Source organism: Rhineura floridana, chromosome 2 (assembly GCF_030035675.1).
Source record: "Rhineura floridana isolate rRhiFlo1 chromosome 2, rRhiFlo1.hap2, whole genome shotgun sequence".
NCBI lineage: Eukaryota > Metazoa > Chordata > Lepidosauria > Squamata > Rhineuridae > Rhineura > Rhineura floridana.
This window is the reverse complement of record NC_084481.1, coordinates 190,786,947-190,794,394: the sequence shown is the minus strand read 5'-3', so window position 1 is coordinate 190,794,394 and position 7,448 is coordinate 190,786,947.

The window sequence follows — 7,448 nt, the reverse complement described above, 5'->3', positions numbered from 1 at the left end:
TAATTTTATCTCGTTTTTTGATCGGGTATCCTCCCTGGTAGACTGTGGGATGCTGTGGACGTAATATATCTCGGCTTCAGCAAAGCTTTTGACAAAGTGCCCCATAATATTCTGATTAACAAGCTAGTTAAATGTGGGCTGGATGGAACAACTATCAGGTGGATCCACAGTTGGCTCCAGAATCGTACTCAGAGAGTGCTATCAACGGTTCCTTCTCAAACTTGGCGGACGTAACAAGTGGGGTACTTCAGGGCTCGGTCGTGGGCCCAGTGCTCTTCAACATTTTTATTAATGACTTGCATGAGAAGGTACAGAGCATGCTTATGAAATTTGCAGATGATACAAAATTGGGGGGCACAGCTAATACCCTGGAAGACAGAAACAGAATTCCAAGGAACTTTGATAGGCTGGACCATTGGGCTGATAACAACAGAATGAAATTCAACAGGGATAAATGCAAAGTTCTACACTTAGGAAAAAGAAACCAAACGCACATTTATAAGACGGGGGATACTTGGCTCAACAATACAGCATGTGAGAAGGATCTTGGAATTGTTGTTGATCACAAGCTGAATATGAGCCAAAAGTGTGATGGGGCTGCAAAAAAGGCAAATGCTATATTAGGCTGCATTAACAGAAGTATAGTTTCCAAATCACGTGAAGTATTAGTTCCCCTCTATTCAGCACCAGTTAGGCCTCATCTTGAGTACTGCGTCCAGTTCTGGTCTCTGCACTTCAAGAAGGATGCAGACAAACTGGAACAGGTTCAGAGGAGGGCAACAAGGATGATCGGGGACTGGAAACAAAGCCGTATGAGGAGAGACTGAAAGAACTGTGCATGTTTGCCTGGAGAAGAGAAGACTGAGGGGAGATACGATAGCACTTTTGAAGTACATGAAAGGTTGTCACACAGAGGAGGGCCGGGATGTCTTCTCGATCATCCCAGAGTACAGGACGTGGAATAATGGGCTCAAGTTGCAGGAAGCTAGATTTCAGCTGAACATCAGGAAAAACGTCCTAACTGTTAGAGCCATATGACAATGGAATCAATTACCTAGAGAGGTACTGGGCTCTCTGACACTAGAGGCATTCAAGAGGCAGCTGGACAGCCATCTGTCAGGAATGCTTTGATTTGGATTCCTGCATTGAGCAGGGGGTTGGTCTTGATGGCCTTGTAGGCCCCTTCCAACTCTACTATTCTATGATCCCATGTTGGGATAACTGAGGAACAGGGAAATTAGGTGGCTTGACCGTTTCCCAGAAATATGAAGTGTGTAAGAAGTCTTGAGCTCCATATCTTATCCTTAACTTTAGGTTGTCTTTTGGGCCAATTTTGTGAATGTGATACATAAATGCAAACTATTGTTATACATCCTACACTTTAGACAGAGGAAGCCAATGTAGTGCCCTCCAGATGTTGCTGGATTAAAACTCACCATTAGTCCTGACCATTGGCCACGCTGGCTGTGGCTGATGGGAGTTGGAGTCCAACAACATCTGGAGGTCACCACGTTGGCGACCCTGTTTTAGCAGAGGAAAGGTGGAATGGAATGTGCTGTGGCATTTTGTGATGCTACTTTGAGCCACAAACCCTCTGAATGTGATACTGTGTGAGTTGATCCTGTGATTTTCCTCTTGGAAGAAGGGAATTTTGCTTGTGTCTCTAGGTCTAGATTGTTATAATTGTTAAGATATGTCTAGATGTTATAATTTAAAGTATGGGATGCACTGGTTCAGGACAACTGCTTCCAAAGTATGTGGAAACAAGGTACTTCTGTTTATGCTGTTCGTTCTTTGTTATTTATAGCAGGATTGTATTATGCAATTTGCCTTGACCTGCATTCGTCCATGGCATTTCCTGAGTTCCTGGTTATACTACAACATGTGGAAAACTGCCGCTTGGATGTATCTTACATGCACCTGCATACAGCAGGAATTCAATGTACAGACAACTCTAGACCCCCCTGTGGTAGTGGTGGCGGAAGAAAAAGTAGGAGAGGGTATCTCTTAACAGTAGAGTTTCCAGTCCTTGCATAATAACAACTGGAATTTGGAATGACCTCCACCCTCTCCCCATCAAAGCAACAGGTTGCACATGGTACACCTCGAGTAGTACAAACAGCTTGCAGGGGCTATCCCTGGGATCATTAAAGGTGAGGGAATCATGTTGGCCCTGTTGCTTACACAAAGATTAGATTTCCTGCAGAGGATCTTTTCAGTAGCACAGGAGATTGCCTTTTGCTGCTGAAAGGCTCCAGGAGGTAGACAGAAGACTTTGGTTCCATGCCCTTGGGTCCTAAATGTAGAACACGCATCCGTCAAGTATCCTTGTGGTGGTAGTCATGAGAGCTTCACTGCCAAATATATCCCAAAAGAGTAGGGGTTAGAATTTGGGCTCTGAGGATATATCCTGAATCCAACAACAAAATGATTCTTTTGGAGGCCTTCTTCACTGCAAAAAGGATCTGAAGGGAAGTGGGCTACAAAACCACACATCCTTCAAAGTTCAAATCTTCCCCTACCCTGCACATATCATTCTGGCTGTGAAGGGAGACTCAGGCCTCTGCCACTGGAAGAATAATTAAGAGGCTTAAAACCCAATGAAATGTTTGCCAGCTCTTCTTGCAGTGAAGTAGTCATAGCTTGCTCTTATTATGCTTTTAGTGAATTGTAACTTTTCTCCAAAGTATTTTTGTGGTGGCTATCCATCTTCACTGTCCTTTTTTTATCTGCTATTTTTCTGTTCCTTTTCTTGCTTGTTTTTTCAGCTTTAAGAAAGCAGACACACTTGTGTAAACAGCACAACTGCTTTTCCAAATATGTTTTCCAAAACATCTGCCCAAATGACTTACTGAAGGAATCAAATTCTAAATTGAAGGGCATACCCTTTTTGAGGAATAGTGTGGATTTTGGGAGCCCTGTTTTGAGCAGCAAATCTTGACGGTAGTAGAGAGATTTGCTAATCATAGTTAAAACTGACTTTTCCTCTGGAGAGTTTAGAGGAGGGATATATTTTTCCACAATTTGGGGGATTAGAATATGAACCCAGAGTCCATCTTTCATGTTAAATTGCCATTTCTACAGAAATAATTAAGCCCTCTCTCTCTCTTTTTGCTTCATAATACTCCACTACAGCTGATAGGTGATCTAAATCTGCATCCCGTCTGCTAGAATTTATAGCATTACTTCACTAGAGGGCATCCTTACACTTTGAGATGCAAACAGCTGAAGAGGTTACTTATGGAAAATGTTGTCTTGGTTGTGCTGTGATTGGATCTGAGCCTGAAAACGAGTGAAAAAGTGTTGCTTTGTTTAGAAAATCTCCTATTCAGGAGTATGCTAGGCAATTGGTTCAGCTTGTACAAAATTGAAAAGTCTTGTCTGCTGATTGCTGCTTAAAAGGGTCATTTCTTATAGTCCAGAATGCATGGTGTATGGAGGTGGTGTTGCCATGGTCCTGAAGCAGAGTAATGCAAAGGAGTGTCCTGGGGAAAGTTATTAGAGCCATTAACAAAGGAGCACAAATTGAATCAAATTGTGTCTGATCACAAATTATTTCAGCTCCCCCAGGCTATCTCAGCCATCGTAGATTTGCTTCTGCTGTAATGCATTCATGCCCTTAAAAACTTGAGAGCTTCTTGAATCCCACTTACTACGTGAGAAGGAAGGACGAGATAGTGTAATGTTTAAATTATATTGAGAACATACAACTTTCACTAAATGTTTTGTTGGGAGCTGTTGTGCTTTCAAAATCTCTGAAAGATCAAGTGTCTGACAAATGTCATATCTGACAAATATCTAGAAAATGTCATTCATGACATTTTCCCTATATAAGAAAATATTGGTGCAATCCTATTCATCTGTGTACACCATCATGTGTGTAGATTATGTGTGCCTATGTTATACACTTTGGGAAGCCGTCGTTGATTGCGGTACAATAGTCCTGTGTGTGCCCTTCACCCCAATATAAGGAAAGCATCATGAATGGTGGATGACCTTGGGTTATGGATTTTCACATTCTAGAATTGCTTTCAAGTTGGCTTTCGTTTTCAAGGCTGACTTAAAATATACTATTGCCTTTTGGCTTGCATAGTGATCATTTTAGCCTCAAAGTATCTTCTAACCCGCCAGCACCTTTGTCCAAGGAATTCATTGCTTGCTACTGCTGCTACACCTGTATTCACAACAGAGTTTGAAATAAGAAGAGTAAGTTCTGTTTTATAATCTGAATTGGAATAGCCAAAAGGGTGCCCTCACAGTGTTGTAGGACTCCAACTCCCATGGGCTGCAGACAGCATGGCCAATGGTCAATAATGAAAGGAATTGTAGTCCAGTGTCTGGACAGCATCATATTGGCTACATCTGTTTTTTATTTATTTATTTATTATTTGATTTATATCCCACCCTTCCTCCCAGCAGTTTTTGGTCTTATGATTCCAGAATTCTTAATGTGTAAATGAAGAATCGCTGAAAATAATATGCAAAACTAATTTATTGGCCTTATGCTTCTCTTACCTTTTTCTTCAGGTATACAAAATGCTCAGTTAAAATCAGAAGAAAGAGAAATCTATCTTGCATATAGAATGACTTGCTGTATGGGGCTTTTGACATCCAATACATCAATATTTGCTTGGGATTCAACTGAAGGAATGTGCTTGGGGATGGGACAATTTAAATGGATTAGTACAAGAGCTCACAACATAATTCTGCAAGGGAAATGTTTGAAATTATTTATTGATATGCCACCCTTCAAATTAAAAAACCCAGAGAGCATTCAATTAAAATAACATCACAAAGGGTTATAGGTTGGGGTTTTTTTTGCGAGGGTGGGGATATCAGGGCTACTCTATACAGCCTATATTTTTTTTTTCTTGCTCCATCTTAAAACAAAAGTTCCAAAAACAAAACCTTACAAATGGAAACAACTGGTACAAAATAGTTTGTAAGGCAATGTATTTTCAGTCTTGCTCTAAACATGTGTTTGATATAAGAACATGTAAGTGTGTTCAGGCTTTCCTATTAGATCATAAGTCCTAGATGTAAATGGATCTTCCTTTAGTTTATATAACTGACTGTACACACCTGTGCATGGCACACACGTACTCTTTTTGGTTTTGAATGCCAAAATCAGGCAAGTCCTTCCAGTGCCAAGAAATGGGATGTAAATACAGGTTGATGGTTTGTATATTTTTTGTTGTCCATGCGCAGCAGGGCTTTCTGCTTGTCACCTCTGCTTCTTGGGACAGGTGGTTCTCTCACACCCAGCCATTACCTCCTTCAAGCTGCTCTGAAGTCTCCCATGCTGAACACAAGAGAAGGGATAAGCAGCAGTCTTGACAGGACTATCTCAGTACAATAACCGCGTCAAACCCACCTTATTCCCTGCCATTCCCTCCAGAAACTTGCAACATTAGGATGCACAGCTGAAGCAGAAAACAAAACCAAGGGTAAGCTCTTTATCTGCCCTCAACTCTGAAGAGCATGAGTAAGAAGATAGTGTTATCAGTATACACATAATGCTGTGATGGTTCAAAAAAAGACCTTCCTGTTTTGAGATGCTTTAAAATTATACCTTTTTATACAGTCCTCATGATTTTGGGTAGTCTATTTTTAATGAGATGAGTTCCTGGTTTCAGCCTTTGTAGCCTATCAGCATTTTGACTCATGTCCCTGTTTGGCTAATCAAGTCTCATTTACCTTTGACATCCTTTAGAGGAATAGAATGGGCCATTATAGTTGCCTTGGAAACAGTGAGATTGAATGCATATTGCCATGGCAACCTGCCATGATCTTCAGCTTCTATCTGTGGGACTCATTTCTTCAACACAGAGTGGGGGTGGTAGCGATAAGGGATCTTCCATTGCGAAGACACAGGCTGTTGGCCATGGTTCAAATGCAGATGGGATATAGTTGTCAGAGTCCATGACGAATACAAACAGGTGAAGTGATAAGTTGGAGGCTTGACAGGACTATCTGGGTACAATCACCTTCTTAGTTCCAGTGATCAACAGAACAAACTTTTGAGTTCTCCAGAACTCTTTAATCAGGCAAGGTGTTACACAAAGGGGGGGGGCGGAGACAAGGAAAAATGAAGAATGGGGTAGATGTAACCATGAGGTCAGCTTTTAGAATCTGTTCCAAGATGAAGATTGCAGACTAAATATGTCTCTGTTAAGTGCTACACAGATAATCAAGTTACACACTTAGGATAAAGAAATAATGGCTGCTCATATTTGAAAACAAAGGACAGCTGTTACTCAGATCTGTCCCACACCTTAAGTGAAATACATAGTTTCCTGATCAGGCAGAAAACAGAAGTAAAGAGAAACATGGCAGTCTTTGCATTAGCAAAGCCAGATACTGATTTTGGGTGAGGTGCTAGGTAAGAGACAGTTCAAACCAAATAGTGTAATATTAACAAGTAGGTAGAAGGGATGTAACTTCACAATGTTTATATACATCTTCAGGTAGTACAAAGTGATCTGTATGTAGTTAGTGTCCCGAACAGATTGTTTGAATCAGCATCATTAGTGGTGACTTGGACCTCCACCATTGCTACTTTCTCAGTGGGTATCCTGAATTAAAAGTCTGTACATCACCAATTTCTGAGCATGCTCCAAAGAGCAGCAGTATGAAAATACTTTTCTTCAGCAATAGAAAGGGAGGAGATGAAGAAGCTAAATTCTAGGGCTGTCCCTTAAGAAACCCTTTTCATTCAGTGATGCATAAAGGCAATCGACCTGATAATTCTCAAGATCAATATTATGCTAAAATCTTGGTTTTTAAAAAATCACAGAAAATAAGTGTAGATGAATGCTCATAAATGATTGCTAACAAACAGGTATTTTTAAACATATAGTAGATACCACAGAAATAATGGATTTGCATATAGATGAATGGATATCCTTATAAAAATTGTGGAAAATGTATTGCTTTTTAAAAGGTTTCTATTCCTGATGATAATGCTGATGACTCTCAATCTCAAACTAGAAGGTAAAAAAAGACTCCTTTTTATATTACGTTTTTAAGCAGCTCAATATTGTGTTGAATATGAGAATTGACAATCCCAGTGCTTTGATTATTCTAAGTTGATTGTTCCATAGCATTGGATGCCTATGTTATAAACATCCACTTCCTTCCCCAGTATTTGAATAAATAAGGTAATCCTGGTATTTAAAATATTTCTTGCATAGTAGACTTTAAAACATAGAATAAAAGGTGCAGGGGGGTTGTCCATCCAAAAATAGACAGAAAATTGCTCACATCCAGCAGGTAAAACCACCATGAGTTTATGATGGTCTGTAACAAGCACCTTTTTTCTGAAGGAGGCATCTTTTTAACTGTATGAACAGCACCCAAAATGTGACTATTTGGAGCAACCAAACTATCCTGGGAAAGAGACAAGCCTATGAGTGCTCCTGGAGCTCATACAATTTGAGTATTTCCAT